The sequence below is a fragment of the Cetorhinus maximus genome, chromosome 22 (assembly GCF_964194155.1).
Source record: "Cetorhinus maximus chromosome 22, sCetMax3.hap1.1, whole genome shotgun sequence".
NCBI classification, from domain to species: Eukaryota; Metazoa; Chordata; class Chondrichthyes; order Lamniformes; family Cetorhinidae; genus Cetorhinus; species Cetorhinus maximus.
This window is the reverse complement of record NC_135900.1, coordinates 16,526,999-16,540,221: the sequence shown is the minus strand read 5'-3', so window position 1 is coordinate 16,540,221 and position 13,223 is coordinate 16,526,999.

Below are 13,223 nucleotides of genomic sequence, written 5' to 3'. Positions count from 1 at the left end.
CTGAATCGGCCAATTAGTGGCCAGAGGACACGCTCGGTGTCGGATTCAGGGACCGTCTCTCAAAGTTATACAATCTACAGGAGGCCTGAAGGGGCTGCAGCCTGTCATTTCAGGTAAAGGAGATGCACCTTCTGTCTACACTAGCAAAATATTTGAAATAAAAATTGACCACAGCTGCTGGACAACCAGTTTAAGGTAGATGGTTTCTGACCATCAAGGGAGTCAAAAGCTACTGGGGGTATAGGCGGTCATGTGGAGTTGAGGCCACAGTCAGATCAGCCATGATTTAATTGAATGGCACAGCATGCTTGAGGGGGCCGAATGGCCTACTCCCACTACTAATTCGTATGTTCGTAAATAATAAGTAGTCGCTTGGACATGCCGTTCTTTGAATAGTGCCATGGGGGTCTTTAAGGGCCACCTGAGGGAGCAGACAGGCCTCAGTTTGATGTTTCACCTAAGAGATGGCACCTCCAACAGTTCAGCACTCATAGAAACATAGGAGCATAGAAATTAGGAGCAGCAGTAGGCCATTCAGCCCTTCGAGCCTGCTCCACCATTCAATATGATCATGGCTGATCCTCTATCTCAACGCCATATTCATGCTTTCTCTCCATACCCTTTGATGCCCCTAATATCCAAAAATTTATCAATTTCTTTCTTGAATATACTCAGTGATCCGGCCTTCACAGCCTCTGTGATAGAAAATTCCACAGATTGACCACCCCCTGAATGAAGAAATTTTTCCTCATCTCAGTGCTAAACGGCCTGCCCCGTACCCTGAGACTGTGGCCCCTGGTTCTAGACTCCCCAACCAGGGGAAACATCCTCCCTGTATCCAGTCTGTGTAGCGCTGTTAGAATTTTATACATTTCAATCAGATCCCCCCTAATTCTTCTAAACTCCAGTGAATACAGGCCCAGTCAAACCAATCCCTCCCCATATGACAGTCCTGCCTTCCCCGGTATCAGCCTACTGAACCTTCGTTGCACTCCCTCCATGGCAAGTATATCCTTTCTTATGTAGGGAGACCAAAACTGCATGCAATATTCCAGGTTTGGTCTTACCAAGGCCCTGTATAACTACAGCAAGACATCCCTACTTCCAAACTCAAATCCTCTTGCAATGAAGGCCAACATACCATTTGCTTTCCTAATTGCTGCTGCACCTGCCTATTTACTTTCATTGACTGGTGTACAAGGACACACAGATCCCTTTGTACATCTACATTTCCCAATATATCACCATTTAAATAGTGTTTTTCACACCGAAGCATACAACTTCACATTTATCCATGTTATACTGCATCTGCCATGTCTTTGCCCACACGCACAACTTGTCTAAATCACCCATCCTTGCATCCTCCTCACAACTCACAACCTTGCCCAGTTTTGTGTCATCAGCAAACTTGGAAATATTGCATTTGGTTCCCTCATCCAAGTCATTTATATATATCGTGAATAGCTGGGTGGTGCAAGCACTGATCCTTGCCGTACTTCACTAGTCACTGCCTGCCACCCAGAAAAAGACCCATTTATTCCCATTCTCTGTTTCCGGTCTGTCAACCAGTTCTCAATCCATGCCAGCATATAACCTCCAATCCCATGTGCTTTAATTTTGCCCACTAGCCTTTTATGTGGGACCTTATCAAAAGCCTTCTTGAAATCCAAATGCACCACGTCCACTGGTTCTCCCTTATCTATTCTACTAGTTACATCCTCAAAAAACTCCAGTAGATTAGTTAAGCATGATTTCCCTTTCATAAACCCATGCTGATTTTGTCTAATCCCGTTAATGCTTTCCAAGTGTTCTGTTACCACGTTTTTAATAATTGACTCTAGCATTTTCCCCACTACTGATGTTAGACTAACTGGTTTGTAATTCTCTGTTTTTTTACTTCCTCCTTTTTTAAATAGTGGGGTTACATTTGCCACCATCCAATCTGTAGGAACTACTTCAGAGTCTATAGAATTTTGGAAGATGACCACCAATGCATTCAATATTTCCAGGGCCACTTCCTTTAGTAGTCTAGGGTGTAGATTATCAGGCCCTGGGGATTTTTCAGCCTTTAACCCCCATTAACTCCTCTACACCATTTTTTTACTAACACTGATTTTCTTCAATTCCTCCCTCTCACTAAACTCTTGGTTACCTAACATTTCTGGCAAATTATTTGTGTCCTCTTTTGTGAAGGCAGAACCAAAATATGTGTTCAATTCTTCTGCCATTTCTTTGTTCCCCATTATAATTTCCCCCGTCTCTGATTGTAAGGGACCTATGTTTGTCTTTGCTAATCTTTTTCTCTTTGCATATTTATAGAAGCTTTTACAGTCAGTTTTTATGTTCCTTGCAAGTTTACTCTCATATTCCATTTTCCCCTTCTTGATCAATCTTTTTGTCCACTTTTGCTGAATTCTAAACTACTTCTAAAAGCTTAGGCTTGTTGCTGTTTCTGGCAATTTTATATGTTTCCTCTTTGGATCTAATACTATCCCTAATTTCTTTTGTGAGCCATTGTTGAGCCAGCTTTCCTGTTTTATTTTTGTGCCAGACAGGAATGAATAATTATTGCAATTCATGCATACATTCCTTAAATATTGGTCATTGCCTATCCACTGTCAACTCTTTTAGTAAGGTTCCCCAATCCATCATTGCCAACTCGTGCCTCATAACCTCATAGATTCAACTTCTTCACTCTCCATCCTAATGAACAATTCTATCATTTTATGGTTGTTCTCCCCCAAGGGACCCCGCACAACAAGACTGTTAATTAATCCTTTCTCATTGCACAATACCCAGTCTAGGATATCCTGGTCTCCAGTTGGTTCCTCAATATATTGGTCTAAAAACCACCATGTCCACACTCCAGGAAATCCTCCTCCACAGTGTTATTGCTAGTTCGGTTTGTCCAATCTATAGGTAGATTAAAGTTATCCATAATCACAGTTGTACCCTTATTGCATGCATCTCTAATTTCCTGCTTAATGCCTTCCCTTACATCTCCATTACTGTTTGGGGGTCTAGAGACAATCCCCACCAATGTTTTCTGCCCCTTGGTGTTTCTTATCTCAACTCAAACAGATTCCATATCATGATTTTCTGAGCCAATATCCTTCCTCACTATTGCATTGATTTCCTCCTTTACTAACAATGCTTCCCCACCTCCTTTCCCTATTTGTCTGTCCTTCCTAAATATTGAATGCCCCTGGATGTTCAGTTCCCATCCTTGGCCACCCTGCAGCCATGTCTCTGTAATTGCAACTATATCATAGCCATTTATATCTATTTGTGCTGTTAATTCATCTACCTTATTGCGAATGCTCCACGCATTAAGAAAAAATGTCATTAGACTTCTATTTTTAACCTTGTTAGTCATCTTAGATTTAGTTTACACTATGACCCCATTTGTTTTTTGCCCTTGTTTTTTCTACCTTCCACTTTTGCTTCTTACTTTCCTGTCTTTAGTTCCCACCCTTCGTTTCTATCCTTCTATCCTATCACTCCCTCCACACTGAACTGGGCGTGTCCGCCTGGATTATGGGTTCAAGAAAGGAAGTGCTTATTTAGCAACTGTGCTTCACGAGCAATTATTTTGAACAGTTGCAGTTGTTATGTACATGAATATAGCATCCAAATAACCAGGAACAGTGAATCTGTTGAATGAACAGTTCGCTTGCTTTTTGATGGTGAATCACTTTGGGATGTTTTTCTATGTTAAGGATACTATGTAATGTCATGTTGTTGTTGGTTGAGGGAAAAGGTGTTGGCCAGAGTACTATGCAAATTCCCTACTCTTCTTTACCTGATACTGTGGAACTTTCTTTGTTACACAAACGAGACAGGTTCAACATCTGAACTCAAAGTCCAACATCACCAATGCTACAGTATTCCCTCAAGGTGGAGGGTGGAATCCATAATCGTCTGACTCAAAGGTGAAGGCGCTATTAAAAGAGCCAACCTGACACCGACAACATTTGCCGTTATGCACACACTACCCAATTTTACTGAAAAAGGTCACTCAAATCTGAAGTGGGCCGTGACGCTTATGAATAATTTAAAATCAACCCAATTTAGTATGTTTCCAGTTAGAAAATAGACTTGGAGTTTGAACGCTTATAGCATGCAGTACATCACAAAATATATCAATGAGCATGAAGCAAACACACAGACAACACTGATCAGGCATTTTTTGTTACTTCTAATGTTTAATTGTCAGAGTACAAATGCCAAAGTTGTGTTAACACACATTTTACAGATGCTAACAATTTATGAAAACACCACACAATAAAAAGAGAACTCTAAGAGCAGGTCTCTATGAATGTTTGTGCATGGTCCTAAGCAACCTCATGGAAAGTGTGGTTTAGGTCTGTTACCAATGGCTACCTATCTATATGACATCATCCATAACCAGCATAGTGCTAACAGGTCACATCCAAAAGGCAAAATCAAATATCCTGGTCACCTGTTATCATTTTAGTTAAGGGGATGTTTTGTAATGGTGTGTCTGCAGTGTATTTTTTTTTTACTTCCTAGCCTGCTTTAGATTAAGGTTTTTCGTAACATTATATGGCACTTAAAAAGGATCATAACGCATTCTAGATCGCTTCCTTAATTCACTTAAAGCGGCCACTCTCTTCTCTGTTGTACATGTATAGTGGATGATCTGATTATTTTAACAATTACTGATAACATCATAGCTGACCATTCACCATAATCTGTTTTGATTCTGAATTATGAGGGTTGAAGAAGGGGCTAATTTCCAGAATTGTGCTGAATGTGGCATATTAAAACACTTTGGGCAGCACTCTCTGCTAGATTATCCACCTGATCCAGAGTGGGTGAGCAAGGGCGCAAAATTGGTCAAAGACCAGATTGTCAGAAGCCCAGCTAAATTGCACAGTACCAAATCTCTCTAAAGATTCTGTGCAATTGTTTTATTCAACAATTACAATGATTACAAGTAATATTAAAGTCCAATTTCCCCAAATATTTGAGAGGAATACAAGGTGCACTTGATGGCAGAGAGGTGTCGATACTCTCAAGATCATCTTGCAGAAAGCCATCGGCCTTGGCTTCCAGATATTTCTGGAGCTTTATAGACCTGCAATTCTTTTTTACATAAATTTAGATTTATAAGCTCACGATTTCTGATTTATATTCAGAGTTAAGAAAGGACTTGAGTGCCATGATTATAAAGCTGATTTCATTGCTGGTGTCAGTCAAAGTGCTTCTTTTATACTTCTGGCATCTTTAAGACCACATCCCGTCAACATTAACCTTAGATGTTTAGCAGGAACTCAGAAAGGTGTCAATTACTGTGCCATTCTCCGCCTAACATGCTACAGAAAACAAACAAAAAAACCTTTGTCGGATTCAAAGTGTGCTGATAATCAATCTATTCACATGTTTCCACCACAATGAAAAACGACTGTTCTTTGTAAAAATGATGTGCCAGTGAGCATGCAAATTTCTATGACAGCAGCACCCCCCCTGACCAATTTGTCCTGATTGGTTTATCGACTTCCTACAAAAGTTACGGAAAGGGACCTTGACTAATTTCTGTCACTGTCTTCAGTCTTTATCTAAGTTCTCTCAGTGCAAGCTGGAAATTCTCGTTCTGAAGCTGGAGGCTATGATTCAAAAGTGGCAGCAGTGGCAAATTTCCTATCCTGATCGGAACCTTCAGCAGAGAATAAACTACCTCATAGCTGGTAACAAAGTATGCGCTTGGCATATTAAACTTGCCTTTCAGATTCTTGTATCTCATACACGATGGATCACAATGTAGCCTGAATTAAGCGAATACTTTATTACCTTTTACATCATGCACAATATGGCAACACTACATCATACAACAACTGACCTTTTTGAAGGTGTGTGTGATCGGCAACTAGTTGAGGCAAGCCACCAGGACTTTGCTCAAAATGAGATTTTGCAGCTGCTGAGGCTTTATAAAATGGCATCACACATAATCACTTCTCGTTAAGGCAAATAGGTACAACTGTCAGATGATTACACGTGATATATTAGAGCAGATCAGATTGATGGGGACAAGTAGCGGAGCTTCTCCAAGGAACAAGTGGTAACTGTGGTCCCTCGAAATGTCTCAGCTGCTGACAGAGAGGCAGATTTAAATTCAATTTGTTCAAGAGAAGCACAGAGGAAAGATATTACAATGAACAAAGAGTATACGGTAATGCATTTTCATTTTTAATTTAAACCCTATTCAGCAGTTCTGTGGACCATGGAAGCTTTACCAAATTAAACACATTATTTCACTATAGGCTTCAATGCGTGAACACAGTTAAATTAAATCTAAAAACCTGTCTCCATTCTCTCTTCTGTGTCTTGGTGAAAGCATGAGAGAATGGATTTTTTGCAAGCATTTTACCTTGCTCAACTTTTCTACGTTTACCTCGTTTCGTCTTTTCCAAATACCAGACACTGTCCCCATTCTCTCGTTCACCTGAGTGTGCTTGTAATTTATTGAGCTTGCTTAGCCAAATTCATAGACTCATATCTTATGGACTCATAGACCCTTTACAGCACAGATGGAGGCCATTCGGCCCATTGTGTTGGCGCTGGTCAACAAAGATCTGACTACACAATCCTATTTTCCAGTGCTTGGCCCACTAAGGGGCCATCTAGTGAGATCCTAGTCTTTGGTTCTGGTGCTCCACCATTCCATAATCTAATGGATAGGCTATGCTCTCCCAATGAGCAAAACTCCCTGCTGGCAGAGTGAGCTCATAAGAAGATTCTCGTTGGTTCAGGATACCCAGAGATCATGATCCCAACTCGTATACAGTTTGAGTATTTGTTAAAGTGCCACTCAACAGACTTGTGAGCAAGGTTATAGCTCATGGGATAAAAGAGACAGGAGCAACGTGGATACGAAATTGGCTGACTGACAGGAAACAGAGAGTACTGGTTAATGGATGTATTTTGGGCTGAAGGAAGGTTTGTAGTAGAGTTTGCCAGGGGAGAGTATTGGGACCCTTGCCTTTCCTGATATATATTAATGACATAATATGTCATTGTACAGGGCACAATTTCAAAACTTGTGGATTATTTCAAAACTTGGAAGTATTGGAAACTGTGAGGAGGATAATGTAGAGCTTTGACTAATTGGTGGAATGGCTGGACAGGTGGCAGATGAAGTTCAATGCAGAGAGATGTGAAGTGATTCATTTTGGTAGGAAGAACATGATGAGACAATATAAAGTAAAGAGTACAACTCTAAATGGTGTGCAGGATCAGAGGGGCCTGGGTTTGTATGTGCATAAGTCATTGAATGTAGCAGGACAGGTTGAGACAGCAGTTAATAAAACATACAGTATCTATCAACATCCTGATTGTTACCATTGATCAGAAACTGAACTGGACCAGCCATAAATATTGTGGCTACAAGAGCAGATCAGGGGCTGGGAATTCTGTAGAGAGTAACTTACCTCCTGACTCCCCAAAGCCTGTCCACCACCTGCAAGGCAAAAGTCAGGAGTGTGATGGAATACTCCCCGCTTCCCTGGCTGAGTGCAGCTCCAACAGCACTCAAGAAGCTCAACATCTTCCAGGACAAAGCATCCTGTTTGATTGGCACCCCATCCATAACATTCAACCCCCAGTCCCTCCACCACTGAAGCACAGTGTGTGCCATCTACAAGATGCACTGCAGCAACTCACCAAGCCTCCTTTGACAGCACCTTCCAAACCTTCGATCACTACCTTCGAAGGATAAGGGCAGCAGATGCATGGGAACACCAAAACCGGCAAGTTCCCCTCCAAGCCACACACCATCCTTACTTGGAACTATATCACCGTTCCTCAAAATCACAGGACTGTGAGTCTATCACATGGACTGCAGCAGTTCAAGAAGACAGTTCACCATCACCTTCTCAAGGGCAATTAAAGATGGACAATAAATGTTGGTTGCGGTAAAGCGGAGTGCTATGTACCTTTAAAAGAATGTAGTTAGTTGACCATGTGACTTTATTGATCAATCACTACACAGTGCGGGCTTCTTGGGTAACTGTAAGTCTAGAGCTGGATGTGATTGAAGAAGCACACATGGCGTTAGTGTTCTGTTCTTAGTTCCAATAAACCACCAGTATTTGCTCGGTTAATTGGTCTCTCTGCCTATATTGTTTAAAGCACCAACTAATGTGTTAATATCAATGGCGCAGCTAGTGTTTGCCGGACAAAACAAATGTGATAACCAAAAACATAAAACTGGCCTAATCAGCAACACCCAGATCCCATGAAAGAATTGAAAAAATCCTGGGCTTTATTAGTAAGAACATAGAGTATAAGAGCAAGGAGATTATGCTGAGCTTGTATAAAACACTAGTTCAGCCTCAGCTGGAGTATTGTGTCCAGTTCTGGGTGCCACGCTGTAGGAAGGATGTGAAGGAATTGGAGAGAGTGCAGAAAATATTCATGAGAATGGCTCCAGGGATAAGGGACTTCAGTTATGAAGATGGAGTGGAGGAGTTAGGACTATTTTCCTTGGAGAAGAGAAGGCTGAGAGGAGATTTGATAGAGGCATTCAAATTCATGAGGGGTCTGGATGGAGCAGACATGGGGAAACTATTCCAACTCATGAAAGGATCAAGAACAAGAGGGCAAGGACTTAAAAATAATTGGCAAAAGAAGCAGAAGTGATATGTGAAAAAGCTTTTCCATGCAGTGAGTAGTTAAGGCCTGGAATGCCCTGCCTCAGAGTGCAGTGGAGGCAGGTTCAATCGAAGCATTCAAAATAGGTTTAGACTGTAATCTGAAGCGAAAGATTTTTCACGGTTTCAGAGGGAAGGCAGGAGAATGGAACTAAGTGAGTTGCGCATTTGGAGAGCCGATGCAGACACGATGGGCTGCACTGTAACAATCCTGTGATTCTGTGAACAGGACAACCCCAAAAAACAAGGGCGGAACTTGCAATGCACAATTACACCATTCAGTGTGATGCGGGGAGCAGGACAACTTTGTGTGCCAGCTCATTATTGTGATTGTGGCATGTCGTCAACGCTAACTAATTGAGTGGTGCCACACCTCAGCAGGAGGCCCAAAATCATGAGAGGCAAGCATGAGATAAAGCTAACCTGCGCTACTTAAAGGGGAGGTGCATTGTGGCTGGAGCGAGTGGTCGGTGTCCTTGTATAAGTCATTTTGACATGGAAAAAAACTGAGTAATGGCACGGCATGGGAGAAAGCAGGCTCCAAGGTTCTCAGAACCTGCATTGGAGGCCTTAGTGGAGGAAGCCGTGCAAAGCAGGAGAGAAGTACTGTGTACACAGGATTTCAGGAACCCTCCAGGCAAAAGCTCAGAAGGCATTGGGACCAGACAGCCGTGGAGATCAATGCCAGGAATCAAGCCCTTAGGTTCTGGATGCAGTGCTGGAAAAAGTCAGGCAAGTGGTCAAGGTCAGTGAATGCATCTTCAAATGCCATATTCCACCAACTGCACCACTAAGTTCAGACAATGTTCTAGGCACCAGGCCCATGTTATTAACCTACCAACAAGCTGCATTGAACAGGACTCAGGCCCAGCATTCATAGCTGCACTTTCCAGCTTCAGCTTCAGTACAAATAGCACAGAGGAAAATCTCACATCCACATCTCACAGTTTGCACACACTGCCAGCTATTCAACCATGACAGCCAAATCACCCAAACAGGTTACAGCGTACTTGCTGCCACCTTTCCCTCTCTTATAGGACAAGGTGGTGCACAACTGGAGGCGGTAGATGCTAATTGGAGGAGGACAAGTGTGCCTGCATGTCCTTAGCGCCATGGAGGAAACATTGCTTGTCATCATTCATGCAGCCTTGGCTGAGGCCTTGGCAGCAGTGGAGCTGAAATCATTGAAGATGATGGTATGCTGACACCTAATCCTCTTTCTGGTATTCCATTTTCCCCTCATCCCACAATCTCTTCTGATTTACAAGCTGCAGATGGTATAAGCATGTACCTCTTGTCTTTCCCTCTTGACCCCTCTTCCCCTACCCCATTACCACAGCCTTGCTTTTGGGCCTTTCTCCTTTCAGATGCCCAACAACTGCAACCTGGCCAGGCAGTGGTAGAAGAGCAACAAGACACTGATGATGGAGAAACACGGTCCCTCCTGAGTGCTGTGTATGATCACACACCAGCTGAACATTGAGGGAGGGGAATCCATTTTGATTGTGGGACGCCTCAGTGTTGACATACAGGACCCACAAAGCAATGTGCATGTAGTCATGGCAGCATGGGAAAGCCTTTAATTCCAGGGAAGCCATGTTGCACTCTGCCTGCTTCTCTCTGACAAGAGAGAACAAGCGTAGTTATTGCTCAAGAGCCTCAGTGACCTCCCTTATGTAACCGCGGACAGAAAACTGGGATATGTTGCAAATATCTCCAGCTTCAGCTTCAATAAAGCAAAGGCCTTGGGCCCTGAAAACACCCCAGTACTAGTACTGAAGTCTTGAGCTCCAGAACCATCCTCACCCTTAGCCAAACTGTTCTAGTACAGCTGCAACACAGAAATCTACACAACAACGTGGGAAATTTCCCAGCTCGGTTGTCATGAAAGTATAGTTTTAATATTATAGATTTTAAAGGAAAACTGTTTGAAAAGCACATGTTTACTATAAAACTTCTTAAAAGCCTTTGTTCAAAAAAGGGATCACAGTATCAAGTATCACAGTATCTTTACAGTGCAGAAGGAGGCCATTCAGCCTATCGAGTCTGCACTGGCTCTCTGAAAGACTGAACGGACAACTTGAGCCAGAATCTTCTGTTCGGCGAGCGGGGACGGGCCCCGTTCACCAACGTGTAGAATGACATGAGGTGACGTTGGGCGTGTGTCCCCATGTCACCGCACGTCATTCAGATCCTCAGGTTGGCAGGCGCGCAATTGACCCGCCCACGTAAAATGGCAGTGCCCAGCCCAGTGTGTTTATTTTTCCCAAAGTAAAATTGGACCTATGATAGATTCTATTATTAGAGCAGTAAAGTCCAGAGACATAGTGAAACAATGGAGATTTACATTCAAAGTGAAAAATATGTATAAAGGAGAGAAGGCTATGTGCAAGGGCAGGCATTCTAAGATCTAACACAAGTGTGAAAAACCTCTAGTATCTAAGTCTCAAGCTGCTGTCTACAAGGAACTGAAGCTAAGAAAACTCATTTTGAATTTGACTGTTCAGGGTATTCTGTGTTACTTTGCCTAGGTATTTTAAAATCTATGGGTAGAATCTTCGGCTCGGTGACGCAGGGTGATGTTGGGCATGCGTCCCGACGTCACCGTGCGTCATTCAGATTTTCAGTTCGGTGGGTGCGCAGCCGACTTGGCTGCCCGCCTGCCGAATTGTCAAAGGCCTATTAAGGCCATTTAGCAATCAATGAAATCATTGACCTGAGCTGCCCGTCCAACCTTAAGGTTGGCGGGTAGGCGAAGAGCCTAGGCGGCCTTCGTATTTTTCCTGGAACCTCATCCATGGGAGGGGTAAGGTTTCATGAACGTTTTCAAAGTGTTGGAAAAATTTTTATTAACATTAATGGACATGGCCCAGCTCATGTGACAGTTTTACATGAGGGGACATGTCCTTAAATTTTTTTTCTCCCTTTATTCAATGTTTTATATGTGAAACTAATCCGGTGCCTCAGGGAGATTTCTGTACTCTTTCACGTGCGTGCGCACAAAAGAGCGCACTCCCTGGCTCAGCCTACTCCCCCCAACCGCACAGGGAGTGCTCAGTGCTTCCTGGCGCACGTCACGCTAGTTGGGCCTTAATTGGCCCACTCATGTAAAATGGCAGCACTCAGCCGATCAGGGGTGCCGATCGGCTGCGTGCCCGCCCACGCCCGCCCCCGCAGAACCCCTCCGACAGGGAGAAAGTTCTCCCTTATGTGTCTCACTGTTGCCTTAACGGAGGTGTAACTATGCTTTAGATTAGTTAGGGGGTTTAGAAGTTATCATAGTAGTAATTTGTAGATCTATGTATGTACTTAAAATCATTTCTTCTATTAATAAAGGTTTAATTTAGTTTTGTAAGAAACCTATAAGACTTGGTAGCCTTCTTTTTACTGAACTCAAAGCCTGCATCTCGAAATAAGTACAAATTGCAAATAGTTGTGGCAGCTGTTTCAAGTTACCGTCTGGGATTTGTGCAGCTTGACATTTACTATCCACCTGCCATAACAGAAATTGAGGGCTCTTTGTGGGATATATTTCAGATTCCTTGATTGGTTTGGAGTTGGTGAATCTTAACATTATGAGTACGAGAAGCACTTGAAATTCAGAAGTTGGTGTGAGGTTTTTTTTTAGTGGTGAAACTGCAATAATGCTTTGGCAGTTGCCTGGGACTTGAAGTTATAACTTTGGCTGGTTTACAAAAGGTAAATAAAATTAAGTTAATGGAATTGCTGGATAAGTTACAATTGGGATTACATGCAGGGACAAAGAAAGCAGGCATAAATGGAGGTTTGGCACAGCATTTAAAGTTGGAATTGATACCTGACACAAGTGAGTCACAGCTGGAGGTAGTGAGACTTCAGTTACAAATGAAAAAACTTGAACATGAACAAGCAAGGGAACGGAAAAACTTGAAATAGTGGCAGCAGGAAAAGAAAAAGAAAAAGCATTTTAAAGGGAAACAGCCAGAAATCCGGGAGGGAGAAAGAAAACAGGAAAAGGAATTAGAAAATGGCGATGTTAGAAAAGGAGGAAAGAGAAAAAGAGAGATAGAGTATTCTGGCTCAAAATGCTGGCAGCTAAAAAAGAGATGCCAGTGGGTGAGGAAGGACTTATTTCCAGATCAGAACCCAGTGGGGAGATGTTTAAATTAGTACAAGCTCTTCCAAAGTTTGAGGAAAGAGATGTTGAAGCATTCTTTATTTCATTTGAGAAGATAGCTAAACAGATGAAATGGCCATCGGAAAACTGGACATTATTGTTACAATCCAGGTTGGTGGCTAGAGCATGAGGTTTATGCTTCACTGTCAGAAGAAATGTTGGTGAACTATGATGTGGTAAAAAATACTATTTTGAGTACATATAAGTTGGTTCTGAGACATTCAGGCAGAAATTTAGGAATATGAGGAAACAGCCTGGGCAAATGTATATTGAGCTTGAAATAATAAAACAAAGTAATTTTGACTGGTGGTTACGAGCATTAAAGATAGAGACAACATATGCAGCTCTTAGAGAGGTAATTCTTTTGGAAAAATTTAAAGATTCAATTCCTTCAG